Source organism: Notechis scutatus, chromosome 3 (assembly GCF_049901735.1).
Source record: "Notechis scutatus isolate UNSWTSFEM ecotype Mainland chromosome 3, rNotScu1.2, whole genome shotgun sequence".
NCBI lineage: Eukaryota > Metazoa > Chordata > Lepidosauria > Squamata > Elapidae > Notechis > Notechis scutatus.
In genome coordinates this window covers 65,897,566-65,912,347 of record NC_142011.1, presented here as the reverse complement: position 1 = coordinate 65,912,347, position 14,782 = coordinate 65,897,566, and the positions used below count along the sequence as shown (strand labels likewise).

Sequence of the window (14,782 nt, the reverse complement as noted above, 5' to 3'; positions counted from 1 at the left end):
AGCAAGCATAGGCTTTGGGCGATTCTCTAGCGTGGACTTTGCAATGGGTAAGTTTGGGGTGGTGTTACATGACTTCTTGCAGTCAGAGTGTATTTTTTTTAGTCAAGTCTTTTCTTTGAAATTCCAATCTTAATCCATACAGTTTGGTTTGGTCAAAATCCCCCAGTGCCAATGAGGGAATCCTTTATCTAGTGCTAGATATGTCTCTGATGCTCCTATAGTGCTTGCTGTGACACAGCATTGGAAGCAGCCATAGATGTCTGGTTGCTCAGAAACATCTTCAAATCATTATTATTATTTCTGGAGAAAAAAGTATACGGTATTAAGGAGCATGTCGTCCAATCTTTACTTCTTGATTAGGAAGCTGAGTCTCCATGCCACCCATTGTCTCTCAGTAATGTGAAACAAAAGTGGTCTGGCTTACATTCCTTAGAACAGTGATCCCCAACCTTTTTTATGCCGCGGCTCGGTATCGGCATCAGCTGGGCGCCGCGGCCCGGTACCGGGATCAACTGGGCGCCGCCATCTTTTTGATGAAAAAGTGCTTCCGGTGACCTCACCGGAAGCACTTTTTCATCAAAAAGATGGCGGGCGCTAGCGCTCGGTGAGCTTTTTCGGGTAGAAATGGCTTTCTACCCGGAAAAGCTCATCGAGCGCTGGCGCCGCCATCTTTTTGATGAAAAGCTTCCGTGAGCTTTCTACCCGAAAAGCTCACCGGAAGCACTTTTTATCAAAAAAAGATGGCGGCGCCCAGCAACCAGCGGCCCGGTAAGAGTTGTTCCGCGGACCGGTACCGGTCCGCGGACCGGCGGTTGGGGACCCCTGCCTTAGAAGACAATTTAGCTGCCATTTAATTGGAAAATGATTTGCTTGCTCTCCCATGAAATAAATGCCAGTATTGGTAGAGGTATTTTCCTTAAAACAGAGCAAGAAAAGGAAGGCTTAAATTTTTCCTCCCTGATCTGTGATCCAAATAATTATGAACTTGACCCTCAGCAAATACTCTACATTATTAATATTTATTTACTTGTATTCTGCCTTTATTATTTTTACAAATAATTCAAGGCAGCAAACATATTCAACACATTTTTCTACTATTTTCTCCACAACAATTTCCCTGTGAGGTAGGTTGGATTGAGAGAGAGTGACTGGCTCAAAGTCATTGCTTTCATGGCTAAAATGGGACTTGAATTCGCAGTATTTTGTTTTCTAGTCTGATGCCTTAACCATTAGACCAAACTGTCCTTGAGGCAAAAACTTTCCCACTGACTTGGATATCACAGTGTTAGAAGAACTTTGCCATCTGCTTCCAAAGTTGTCTTCACCAGCAACAGAACTAAAAGTGCTGTATGAGAATCAGATTATTTCAAAGCAGTGATTTGGATTTCAGATGTGTTTCCACACTGAATGGTCATGTTCCAACTTTGAGTTTCAAGCAGAGAATCGTTGATAGCATGGAAAATATGGCTCTGCCACCTACAGTTTTACTGCAGCAAGATTAGTTTAGGTCTGGGGGGAAAGGCTATATAAATTTATTCAGGTTGTCATTTGGTATTAATGTATGGGTCATACTGACCCTGAAATACTGTTTTGAGTGACAATGGGAGTTTTATGAATGCTTATCCTTAGATCTTTGGTTGTGCTTTCATAAGCTCACACTAGAGTATCTTAGTATTGAACAATCATTTGTCCTTGGCAGTCAGTGAAAATGATGCATGTGCAACCTGTTGTAAAATCATATTGCCAGAACCCAGCTGTCCTGCTGTAAATATTCCTGATGTGAATCTTCAGCATGTCTCTCTGGAATCTGAACTGTGACTCCCATTTCAGGATCAAGCTGCATGTTACCTTAACTTAATGGCTTTCGTTTGGGATGGATGATTTCTGATCCAGATTCAAGTGGGTCGAAGGAGGACTTTTTAAAATCTGTTAGTTCACATTGAAATCTTGATTCAGTTTATCTACCCCATAAATTGCTTTTGACTCAGTGTTGACCCCAGGCGACTGCCCAGACTAAGGTCCCTGCAGTTTTCCTGAGAAGATTTTTCAGAAGTGGTTTGACATTGCCTCCTTTCCAAGGCTGAGGAGAGAGAGTGATGAGCCCAAGAATACCTAGCTGGCTTTATGCTTGATGTGCTAGAACTCACAATCTCCCAGTTCCTAGCCTGGTGCACCAAACTGGCGCTTTCCCCATAAGTTACACAAGAACGATTTTTTCACGTGCAGAAATGGAAAGTCACTTTGATCCCCACAGTGGACGAATGGCTACAAAAATGGATGGAGTTAGCAGAGATGGCTAAATTTACTGCTTTGATCGAAGAAAAAATACAAATACTTTTATTTCTACTTGCAAACTGCTTCTGGACTTTGTGCTTGAGGTGGGGAAAAAATGAAATTTCGATTTTAGGTTTTACTGATTAGATAGATTTGTTGTTATGGAAATGGTTAGTTTAAACTATTATGTGAAAGTAAAACGTTGGGGTTTGATGTTAATGCCTTATTCTACTGCACCAAAGGGATTTAAAAGTCTTTTCTTTCTTTTTCCCCTTTTCCTTTCCCTCACTTTTCTCCTGCGTTTTCCCTTCCCTATTTTTCCTATTATTTACTTTCATATTTTCTTTGTATGCTACCTTACAAACTAATAAAAACTGATAGAAAAAAATAATTATTTTTTCACATTCACAGAAAATGTAAATTGCAGGTGTAGGATAGGAGATTCTAGAACTTATTTTTGAGAGGAGGGGGGCAAAAGTTTAAAAGCCATGACCTGAATCAGCAATTCCACGTTGGCAATTTGTATGTGCATGTGGAGGATTGGCACTCCAGGCTGGAGCATGGTGGTATGTATTGGCTCTCAGTGAGGCCAGCACTGAGCTTTTTAAGTCTAATCATTGGTATTTATTTAGGAAAATAAATGTCTGGATTTTTCATAAGCCAGGAATTGGCAGTTGCCTTTCTGTGTGCTGCCAAATAGTATTGGTTCAGCAGACTATTATGGAAAAAAACAAATTCATAAATGTAACTTCGGAAAGACAAGATGGAAATGTATGTTGAGGTCAGGCTTTACTATTAAAAATAAATTTCATACATGTGCCCTTTTTTAGAACAAGCTAATAGAACATTTACGCTGTTACATCATCTACTGATTTATTTTAAAAATGACAATCAGGGCAATTGTGGCCTTTTTGGAAGTGTTAGGCTTTTTGAACACTGAAGTGCACATTAGCAAAAGTAAGTTATAGATTAGAAAATTATTCCAGAGAAGCTGGAGGAAAGAATCCAAAACTTTCAATATAAAGAGCTTCTGGTCAACCAAAGAGAAAGAGAGAGAGAGAGAGAAAGCAAAGAAAAGCTGGAAAAATAGCAGATTTACTTTATAATTAAGTATTAAACTATTAAAGAATGAAAACAGCCTATTTCAAGCTTTGTGGTGCTTCTTAACCAGATATTGCTGGAAAATGATGCTTTTTCATGATTTAACCTGGAGTGGGAAAATTTTAGATCTCTGGTATTAGTTAAGGATAAAACTTGCATTTAAAATAGTTCAGCTCGGTTGATTCCCCCAGTTTTTTTTATTGGCACTAGAAAGAGCTTCTTGATAATAAAAATGTCTTAGTACTGATGCTTGAAATTCTGTTAAGGGAAATCATAAACCTGCTAGCAGATTCTTCCAACAGCTAAGGCACATCAACCATATTATAGGATTAAAGGGGTTCACTTGCTGAGTTGGGAGGCAACAGCAACTCAAACAGCAAGAAGCTTTTCAGTGGCCAAGTTGAGGTTTGGCTTTGCTGAAAACTGTCTGGGGCTGGCGCAGCATCCAGAACTCTTTGGTAAGGAACAAAATATATTGGGTATATGCAGTGAAGTAGAAAGACGCTCAGCAGAGCATGGCTTTTAATGTAAGGTGATAAACAGCTTTGGGGAGCTATCTCATTTCTCTTTTTTTGCTCGGCTTCTGTTCATTCTTCTGGGACAGCTCTTCCCTTATTCAAACTGTTCTTGTATTGGCTACCTAGAACATTATTGATGCATAGGATGTCTTGAGTGCAGCCTAGTAAAATTTAGGTATTTCTGCCGAAGTCTTTTATGTAACATAGACTATCAACCTACAAACTTGAGGATTTTTTTTTTCCTATGGAGAGAACTTGCTTAGTTTTACAGTGTAAATTCTATTCTATTTTTTTCCAGTAAGACATAATAGTCTTAATTACTGCTATATGTACCACATTTGTTCTTCTTTTTCTGACTTGAATCCACATTATAGAAAATAATTGGAGGAAGATGAGTTGTGCTAGGAAGCAGTTAGTAACTAAGTTTTTCTGTTATATGAATAAAGTCAATTACATTTTTATTTTTATTTATAGACTCTATTGTTTTACAGGTTTTTTTTTTTAATTTGAGGCAGGATGGCTTGCAAAATATTAATCATTCTGTCTCTCTATTCCACTGATATAGCTGTACACTTTCCCATTATGCTTGGGTTCTCCATTAATTTTCCACAAAGTGACATTTGCTATTAAATGAGTGTAACCATTCTGCTTAAAGAAATTAATAATACTGTAATGTAAATTGGAGGGATAGGGGGAAGCCAACCATGTCCAAAGCTCAGCGGTGAAGTGCCAAGTACATATTTCCCTATTGTTTTCCTAATTTATTTGAACAATTTCTAATAAAAAAAAAACTTTTATGAATGGTTAAGACTTGCCACCTTGGATGTATGATAAAATGTTTAAAACACAAAAGCAGGGGGTAGGAAGGAAGGTTTGGTTACACTAAAGACATTATAATTTTCAGCAAGCCACACACTAGAGGCTTTTTCTAATCTTTTTGGTAACATTAAGAACACATGTGGATTTAAGCTTAGGGAGGTCCTTAAATCACTGAAGCGCACTCCAATTTTGTATCTAGTTTCTATCTCACTATTGTGAATGTAAGGAACTACTTCTAATGAATTCCAGAAAGAGAATTAGAATTTCCTAGTAAGTAAAATATAAAATCTAGAACGACGTGTATGCATGTTTCCTGTGGTTTGTAAACCTGAAAGCAAACACCAGTCTGGTAGTCTTCCACTTATGAACACTGTTCAGCCCAAAATTTCTGTTGCTAAGCAAGACAGTTGCTAAGAGAGTTGTGCTCCATTTTATGACTTTTCTTGCCACAATTGTTAAGTGAATCACTGCAGTTAGTAACAGGTTGCTAAGTGATTCTGGTTTCCTCATTGACTTTGCTTGTCAGAAGTTTGCAAAAGGTGATTACATGGCCCTGGGACACTGCAACCACCATAAATATGAACCAGTTGCCAAGTATCCGAATTTTGATCACTTAACCGTGGGGATGCTGCAACAGTTGTAAGTGTGAAAAACGGTCATAAGTCACTTTTCCAGTGACGTTCTAACTTCGAATGGTCACTAAACAAATGGATGTAAATCTGTAATCCCCACTGCTGCCCAGATACTTGATGCCTTCCAGATACATTGTCAGTATCGCCAGTAATTCCCATGACTAGACTTGAAGGATTATGTGCAGGGGTGGGATTTTACCTGTATAACAACAGGTTCGGTTATCAGGCGCTTCGCATTTAAAAAAGGCAAGTCCATACTTACCTTCAGCTGCAGCCTTTGTGAAGACAACAGTAAATCAGCTTTGCTCTAAACAAAGGCAGGAAAGAGCAGGGGTGGATGGGCGGGCCCACTTCGTCATCGCAGCGAATCAGTTTGGAGTGAGCTGAACATGGGAAAAAGGGTTTGCCAGATCTGGTCCAAACCGGTAGAATCCCACCCCTAGATTATTATTATTTTTGTAAATTTTATTTGAGTTTTCACAAAGAGAAAAAAAATACAAATAAAACATCTTTTTTGAAAGTAGCGTAATCCCGGGTTACATTTCTTCGTACAGACACAAATTCAGGTTCATGCTCATTTTTATATTCTATTCCATATCTTATTACTATATTACAGTTTCTACACAGCTTCTCCCCTCTTTTAATTTTCTCAATTTTATTTTAATTATCTCATCTCAATTCAAATCATTGTATTTATATTTTTTGTCTTCCCTGTTTCAATTGTCTATTATCTTTTCTCATTAAACAAAATTTCTCCTGTAGTTACTGATTGGAGTATGACGCCTTTATATCTTTTAAGTTTATCCATTTAACTCTTATTTAGGCTTCAATATATACCCTAAAGTTATAACATTCAATATAATACATAACTTCCAGTCAGATTCTGCTTGGTACATTCTTAAAATACACACTATAATCTTTTAAAAAAAAATTATAAATGTATGTAATTAAAACAACACATTCCAATTCAATTCTATCATTAATATTGATATTCATTAAAGTCTTAACTTCTTTAACATTACTTTTCAATTAAATATCATACAATTGGGAACAATTATAAGCTTTCCATAATTAATTCCCCTCCCTCTTCACTTATATTTTATAAAACATTAACTAATTAAAATGTTCCCGTTCCTTCCTAATTCAATTTTCTCATTTATTTTATTTCACTTATTTTATTAACAAACATTTCAATAAATTACACTATTTTATCCCTCATTTTAATCATACATTGTTTCCAATTTTCTAAAGTTATTTCTATTACTAATATAACAATACAATCTTATGTACCTTTACAGAATCCCTTTTTCAGTTAAATTTTCACCCATTATCTCTAAATAGGTCCTGTTTCTCTATATCTTGCTCCGGTCCTTTGTAACTTCTTTTCCTTTCCTTCTTCCCTCTCTTCTTCTCTCTCCCCCTTTTACCCCCTTGTCTCTCTACTTCTAATTCTGTCTTCTGTATTCCCCTTTTCTGTTGCTTTCCAGTATTATACTTATTTTTCGAATTATTTTTCTTTTCTTTGGTTGTTCGTTTAAGTCTTAAATTCTCCCTTCTCTTTCCCCCCCTTTCCTTTTTCTTCCCCACATCAAATTACTTGTTCACTAAAGATGGCTTCTTCTTTGTCCCAGTCTTCTTGTTTTGCAGTCTTTTCTTGTTGTTTCTCATAGTTCCAAATCTCCATTTCTAAGAATTGAAAAACGAAACCAAAAGAACCCTTCCCTTCTTGTGCATCTTCTTTTTAAGTTCCATTTTCAATTCATCCAAAAGTGGTGCCATTGTATAAATTTTTAAACAACCACCCGATTAATTTTAGTCATTCAAATGTAATAACCAAGAATCCAAAGATCACCAAATAATCCAAATACACGCAAGCTGTTTCTTTTTGCTCTTTTTTTTCACTTTCTCTTCCTGGGGTTAATGTTTAGTTGCAAAGTTTCAGTTAAAATGTATCTTTTAGAAATCTTGTTGAAGTTTTACTGTAAATTCTTTTTAATTCCAGGCAGTCTCCTCCCTCTTCCAGATCCTGCCCTTACTCTTTTTCTCTCCCTTCCTGCTTATGAAAAAAAAAAATTAGTGTCCAGAAATCTTTATTATTCCTTTGGCATTTTGTTTTATTTTCAGCTTAATTGCCTATTGATGTCAAAGTGGATTTTTCCGATTTCTTATTTAAGTCTCTTAGTTGTCAGTATAGGGAAGGAGAGAGAAGAAAGAAAAAAAAAACCTTTCCCTTTTCACTTTCCTTCGCTGCTTCTGACTCTTCTTTGGGAGCGATGTTATTTTTTTGTAAGTTTAAGGTCCAGGGTACCTTAGTTGTTGCTTTTACAATTTAACCCGGTCAGCCAAAACTTTCACTTCTTATCTTCCTCCTGCACATTCTTTTCCGGTCGAGTTCTTCTTTGTGGTGGCCATTTCTGACCACCGCTGCAACCGCCTTTGGGAAAGGGAGTAATGGCCAGCTGAGGAGGAGAGATGTGGCTCTCCTCAACCCTGCTGGCGGTCTCCCCCCTCTTCACCACCTCTACAGGGTGGCTTAGCCCTGAAACCAGCCAGCTTGGGGCGCTCCAGCAGCGAGCCCAGACAGAAACTGCGCATGATCGCGGATTTCTGTCTGTCGCCGAAGAGACTTTAAACCGGAAGCCGGGAATCCCACCCCTAGATTTGTGTAAAATGCCCAAATTGCCTGGGTCCGCACAGCACGCTGAACCAATGTTAAATCAATTTAGGTTAGCACCAATTACAGGGTATTTTAAATAGTGTTAATTACAAGCCGTGTACTGTAATCTTTTAACTTTACAAGTAAATTTGGGGAGGTCAACTCTTGTTTAGGATCTTCATCAACTTATTTCAGTGGAGACAGTGATACAGATACGAGCTGTACTATAATCATCTGGCTTCTGTTGCTTGTAGAATATGGAATAGAGAACTGCAGGGTTTGATCTCTAAAAGACCTTGATCAAAGGCACAATAGCAGTGCTGTAGAACTTAATATATTGTTCCTATAATTTAATGGTTGTACATGACTAGTGCAAGCCAGGGGACTGAAGGCACATTTGAAGAAAAAAATCACTGCTATTTACCCAGCTCTATAAGTATATACAATATATGTATTACCTTTTGGCAAACTAAGAACTAAATTGATTTTTTCTTCTGGAAAAAAATAAACATGTTTCTTGACTATTTAATATTCACCATTACTTTAAAACTAGAGTCAGTTAACAATTGCCTGCCTGTTAGGGCATGTCAAATTTTTCAACTTTCAATTTCCATACATTTAGGGCTGCTCAAAAATTGTGACATGCCTTGGGGATTGTAAAGATATTGTGGTTACTTTAATATACTTTAATATAAGTGCTTGGTAAGTAACTACATAAATAAATACATAACTTTTTAAACATCTTGTTTGTTTCATTTACAATCCCCTTATCCTGAATCCTATGGCCTATTATTTAAACTATTAAGATTAAGGTTGGCAAACATTATAGTCTATGTTGAGCCTTCATTAAACTGCTAAATGACATTCGAAGACCATTAATGCCCTCAGCCAGTTCAGGCTCCTATACCTAGCAAAAGCAGCCAAATATAGTTTATCATGCTTTCATTCTCTGGTCTCTTATCTTCAAAGGTAAATTTCATTTACAGGTAGTCCTTGGCCATTCGTTTTGACTGTTCAAAGTTATAAGGCACTGAAAAAGTGACTTATGACCATCTTTCACTCAACTGTTGTTTCATCCCAATGATCACATGATCAAACTTGAGCCACTTGGCAATTGGCATATATTTATGACGGTTGTAATATCCCAGGGTGATGTGATCACCTTTTGCCACCTTCTGACAAGCAAAGTCAATGAGGAAATCAGATTCATTTAACAACCATGTTAGTAATTTAACAACTGCAATGATTCACTTAACAATGGTGGCAAGAAAGATCACAAAATGGGGTAAAACTCACTTAACAACTGTCCTGCTTGGCAACAAATTTTGGGTTTAGTTATGGTTGTAAGGACTACAGATTTACAACTCCCAAGTACAGACTTTGAGAATAGGTTGACTCTGATGGGCCTGAAACAGGACCATAACCAAACTACTGAAATCTACTTTCTTGCAATATATTACTGATATATGTGCTACTTACATGTGTACATGCACACATATGCACACATTCCTTTGGGACACTACCAATTTGTTTCGGAAACTTTTATACTATTATGTTTGTTGTGCAGACTACTTCATAACTTTTTGTATTCATGAATCTCTGAATGAGCAGACTTGACACCTTTTTGTAGATTTTAATGTATCCAGGAAAAATGCAGTCTGTTTATTCATTCCTGTAGAGAAATAGATTTCTGGTTGGTGTAGTTTGACAAGCCTTTTCAAATCCCTCTATAAGAAAAGTAGGAAAAGAGAGGAAGAGACTTTGGACAGGTTTTTTTTTTTAAAAAAGCTTCAATTTTCTCAACAATTAAACCATCAGAACCATTAAACCATCAGAACCAAAACCATTGCAGCTTTTAAGCACATCTGTTTCTAAGAATGATTGTGAATAAGGTTTTAATTGTTAAAACCAGCCTTTTGAAGGATCTTTCTGAGGGATGAAGGATACACATCCAAGGTTGAAAAACGCTCTACAGTTGTATCATATCTATTGTATAGATTACATTTATCTTTGATATATTTTATTATTGTGCAACCATTACAAAAAAGTTTAGTAATTCTGCTGTCTGTAGAGGAGTGGTCTTTATAGACAGAAGGAGTGGTCTTACTTTAATAGACTGTGGTAGTGCTCTATTGAGTACTACCAAATTTAGTTGCTGTTTGGGAGCTCTGTGTGTGTGTGTGTGTGTGTCACTCTCCCTCCTCCATCCCTTTGTGATTGTGGCATTTTCTCATAGCTTTGTTCCCAATCCCAATGATTAAATTTCATCTGGGTGCTTCTCCTTTTTTACTTTTCCCTTTTCATGTCTAATTTGACAAAGGGGGTTGTTGAGCAAAAGGATTTTCCATGAAAAGCCTACGATTTTCAGGCAATCATACCAGCCTGCTCTCATGGCAGTGCCATGGTGAAAGGGAATAACATTATTTGGCATGGAGCCCTTAAGGGGAGGGGAAAGTACTGAGAACAGAGGGGCCTTTGTCTAACATGTACCGCAATAAAATGCAAAAAAAAAAGTGAGAAAAAGAGATTACTATTCCCCAAAGCTTTTTTCGCTTTTTTCTCCTCCAATTTATTCACACATTGCTTGACCGCAGGGCACCGCATTGTTACAGGAGGTCTGAACAGGAAAGTTGGACATTATCCTTTTTTTATTTGTTGAACATATACATATATGTCCTCTTGGGTCAATATATATATATTTCTATGTGAAATCACATTCTGTAGGGATTCCATAGAAACCGTACCCTGGAATTACAAGTAGCAGTATTTTCAGCCTCATGTTAATGAAATTTGCTCTAAAAATCTGATTAAGCTAAAAAAAATGTCATTATTCTGGAATCATTCGGAAGTTCCAACGTCATGGCTGAAAGTCAAACCCAAAAGTAGAGATGAGAGTTGGAGATTTTGAATTATTCCAATCTGGGTTCCCTCACTCCAGAGTGAAAGAAGTCAACCAAGAGGGAATGGTTTTTAGCCATCTTTGTTCAAATGCAACAAAAGGGATGCATAGTAGAAAATCTGGGCCTAATATGGTGAATACCATCGTGTGTCAGTGCATCTGATTCTATTTAACTGGAAGGTTTTCAATGTCACAAGTATATATGAATTTAATCTCGGTTGCTAGCTGGTATATATAAATTTAATCTCAGTTGCTAGCTGCCTTGTAGAGCAATCAAAACTTACCAAGACATTGTGCTACCAAAACTTAAAGTCAAATTTTGCAAAAGGATGTGCTCTTCATTTCCTTTACAAAAGCTGACTGGATTGGCAATTGAATCTTATTTTTAAACTATTGGCAGTGGATTCATCACTTTATCCATGGTAGCAGATGGTTTAGAGCAGTGGAATAAGCAATGTTTCCACCAGAAGGAATAACAGTAGGTTTCACAATGATCAGAGGATTCTGCCTCTGTCACTTAGGGTGACTGCTTTCTTTTGCCTAATGAAGGGTTGGCCTTAATGAAAGCCCCTTGGACAGCTTTCTATACTTTCAGGGTAAGAGCTCCCTACAATGAAAGCAAGAAAGCAAGAAAATTGCAATAGGCAGCAAAGAGATTAGGGTACATTCCTAATCTAAATGAGCAACATATGCAGAAAACTTTTCTAAGAAAAATGGAAAGGTGATTCTGCTAGAAGGGGAAGTAAAGAATCAAGAGCAAAAAAAAAAAAAGGTCTTTTAGGACTAAGAGGTGAATATTAGAATGTTTTGTTTTATGAACAGAAGGCAAGAGTAGACAAAGGCATGGTATGCAAATTTTTCAGGCTCACAAGTTTTCATAATTAAGTGTAGAAGAAAAGGATAGCTGCCTAAATGCCCCAAAAATTGGAATTACATAAGGCAGATGAAGGACCAACATGAAGTTATTGTGACTGTACAGTACTTTGGACAATGGGGCTAATGTTACCCCTCCTCCCACACACACACACATGGCTTATATAGGTTTGTACAGATACTTCTCAACTTGCAACCAGAGGTGGTATTCAGCAGGTATTCTGACCAGTTCTGGAGAACCGGTAGCAGAAATTTTGAGTAGTTCGGAGAACTAGCAAATACCACCTCTGACTGTTCCCACTCCCATCTATTCTCTGCCTCCTGAGTCCCAGCTGATTAGCTGGATCTTCTTTTGTTGCCCTGCACAGGAGAACAGAGCTGGAAAGCAGGTTAGTGGGAGGGTGAGGGAACGGGATTTTGTAGTATCCTTCCCCCAGGAGTGGGAAGGGAATAGGGATTTTGCAGTATCCTTCCCCTGCCACACCCACCAAGCCACACCATGCCCACCAAGCCACGCCCACAGAACTGGTAGTAAAAAAATGTGAATCCCACCATTGCTTGCAACCATTCATTTAGTAACTGTTCAAAGTTACAACAGAACTGAAAAAAGTGACTTATGATTGGTTTTCACATGACCGTTGCCTCATCCCCATTAAAATTTGTGCACTTGGCAACTGACATGCATTTATGATGGTTGCAGCATCCTGAGGTTCTGTTATCACCATTTGTCACCTTCCCAGCCAGCTTCCGACAAGCAAAGTCACTGGGGGAAGCCAGGTTCACATAACATCTGCAGGGATTCGCTTAACAACTTGGCAAAAAAAAAAAAAAGGTTGTAAAATGGGGTACAACTCACTTAATAACCCTCTTGCTTAGCAACAGAAATGTGCTCAATTTCGGTCGTATGTTGAAGATTACCTGTTTTAAGATTTGTGGAGATGTTGCATATACAAGATTGAAGCAGTTTACAACCTATATTGCTGCCAAAGTTTAATTTTTTAAAAAAAAGATTTTAAAAAATGCCAATATGATCATATTCATATCAATATGAATAAAATGTGGAGGGGGGGGGAGAAATCCTCCTCTATTCATTAGTCCTGGTGTCTATAAGGCAGTCTGGCTCACCCCCCCACCCTTTGATTGTGTATGTGTGTGGTGGGGGGACGACAGAATGGACCCAAAACAAAACAGGGAAGACTGTGTGCCCAGTGCACTTTTCCACAGCTTCATAAACCTTTGTGTATACATCTGTAGACAGTCATTCGGTTGTGATTATTACGTAAGCTTCAATCAGTTAAGAATTTCAGAATTACAACTTTCTTGTCTCTGGCTGGGTCAATCAAGGTCAGCCGCATATAATTTGCTTCTGGAGCTTTAGCAGTTTGAAAATACTACAGCTTGCTATGATATGTCTTCTTTGGAATTTGATGGAATTGCATGGTTTTCTAAATTGCTATATTTTGATTCCATTTCTTTTTGGCTCCTTCTAGATTGATTCCCTTTAGCATACTTAATGGTTTCATCAACTATATAGTTTCTTATATCATTAAGCCATTAATGTGAGAAATATGGAGTTCTGTGCCATCAGAAATATGAGAAGTTCCTAACTGGATCTTCCAAATGGGGTTGCAGTGTTTTAGACTTCCCTCATTAACATGAGAACATTTATAAGGTGAGATTTGTTTATATTATTTTTAGGCCATTCAAAAGTAAGAAGGTCTGGGAAAAATGTTTAAAAGAATCAGATTAGATCACTGAACCAATTTATGAGCAGTTCTCGATTTACGACCAGTCAGTTAGTGGGTATTTAAAATTATCTCAGACTTTCCAAAGGTGACTTACAACCCAGATTTGAAGTATTGATGGCCCTGACCCCATGATCACATGATCACATTTTGGGTGCTCAGTAAGCAGCCTGTATTTGCAGCCATTTGCAGCATCCCACAGTCATGTAACCTCAATTCATTGTATATATTTTTTTGCCAGAATTGCTGTTTGCTTCCCATTTCCAGCTCAAAGCGCCCATTGTGGACAATAAACTCACTTAATGACTGAGGCATTCTCTTAATGACCATACCATTCTCTTTATGACTTCCATGTTCACTTAACAACTATCACAACTGCAACATTTTTGCTGTGATCCTCTTTTGCCTTTTGACATAAATGCTGGAGACAGAGAGATGATTTTCTTCAATAACAAAAACAACTATTTTCAATCAATGTAATGTACAGTTGTAGGGATGCTGATAAAGTACAATACTGAGTATATTTGCCTGGCAAAAGATTGCAGAAAACCGACTGTACTTTATCCAGAAAAATTGAACAATAAGCTCATAATTTTATGACCTAAACAAAATTGCATGCATATGTTGAAAAAAAATGGAAATATTTACCTCTATTGCAAATGGAAATGTGCCCTCTTTTGTGACCTGACAAGCAAAGTCAATGGGGAAGCCAGATTCACTTAACAACCTTGTTACTCATTTAACAACTGCAGTGATTCACTTAAAAACTCTTGCAAGAAAGGTCATAAAATGGGCAAAATTTACTTAACTGTCTCACTTAGCAATATTGTGGTTGTAAGTCAAGGACTACCTGTATAGTATGGATCTTATCCAATTGCATTTTATAATGACTGAATTCATAAATTTGTAGCTTGGTTTTGACCTAGTATGATGTGTGAATCTAGAAAGTAAGACTTGAAAATCAGAGGTCATTGACCCCACATGCACACGTATACAAAATGTTCCAAAATATTTCAGTTTTTTCCCCTGTTATCTTTATCTTGAGTCATACATAGGAAGAATAGGAGATTTGGCTTCTTATCCCAACTAGAGAGATTTGATAGTGCAAATAAGAGGATTTGTGCAATTTTAGTTGTTCCAGGTTCTCTCTTTTACCCTATTGTCTCTCTAGTCTTTGTAAGCTAAAAACAGAAGGGGCAAAAAGTGTTCTATTTTTTTTTGTATAAAATCTAATCTATTGATTTATAAACCAAACATAAGCCAAA

The 14,782-nt window shown here is 37.3% G+C and overlaps 1 protein-coding gene across 1 annotated transcript in view; it reads left to right on the top strand.

The window, feature by feature from the left end:
- The window catches only part of PLPP3 (phospholipid phosphatase 3), a 77,615-nt gene that overhangs the window by 15,010 nt on the left and 47,823 nt on the right, over positions 1–14,782 (top strand). The window lies entirely within an intron of this gene.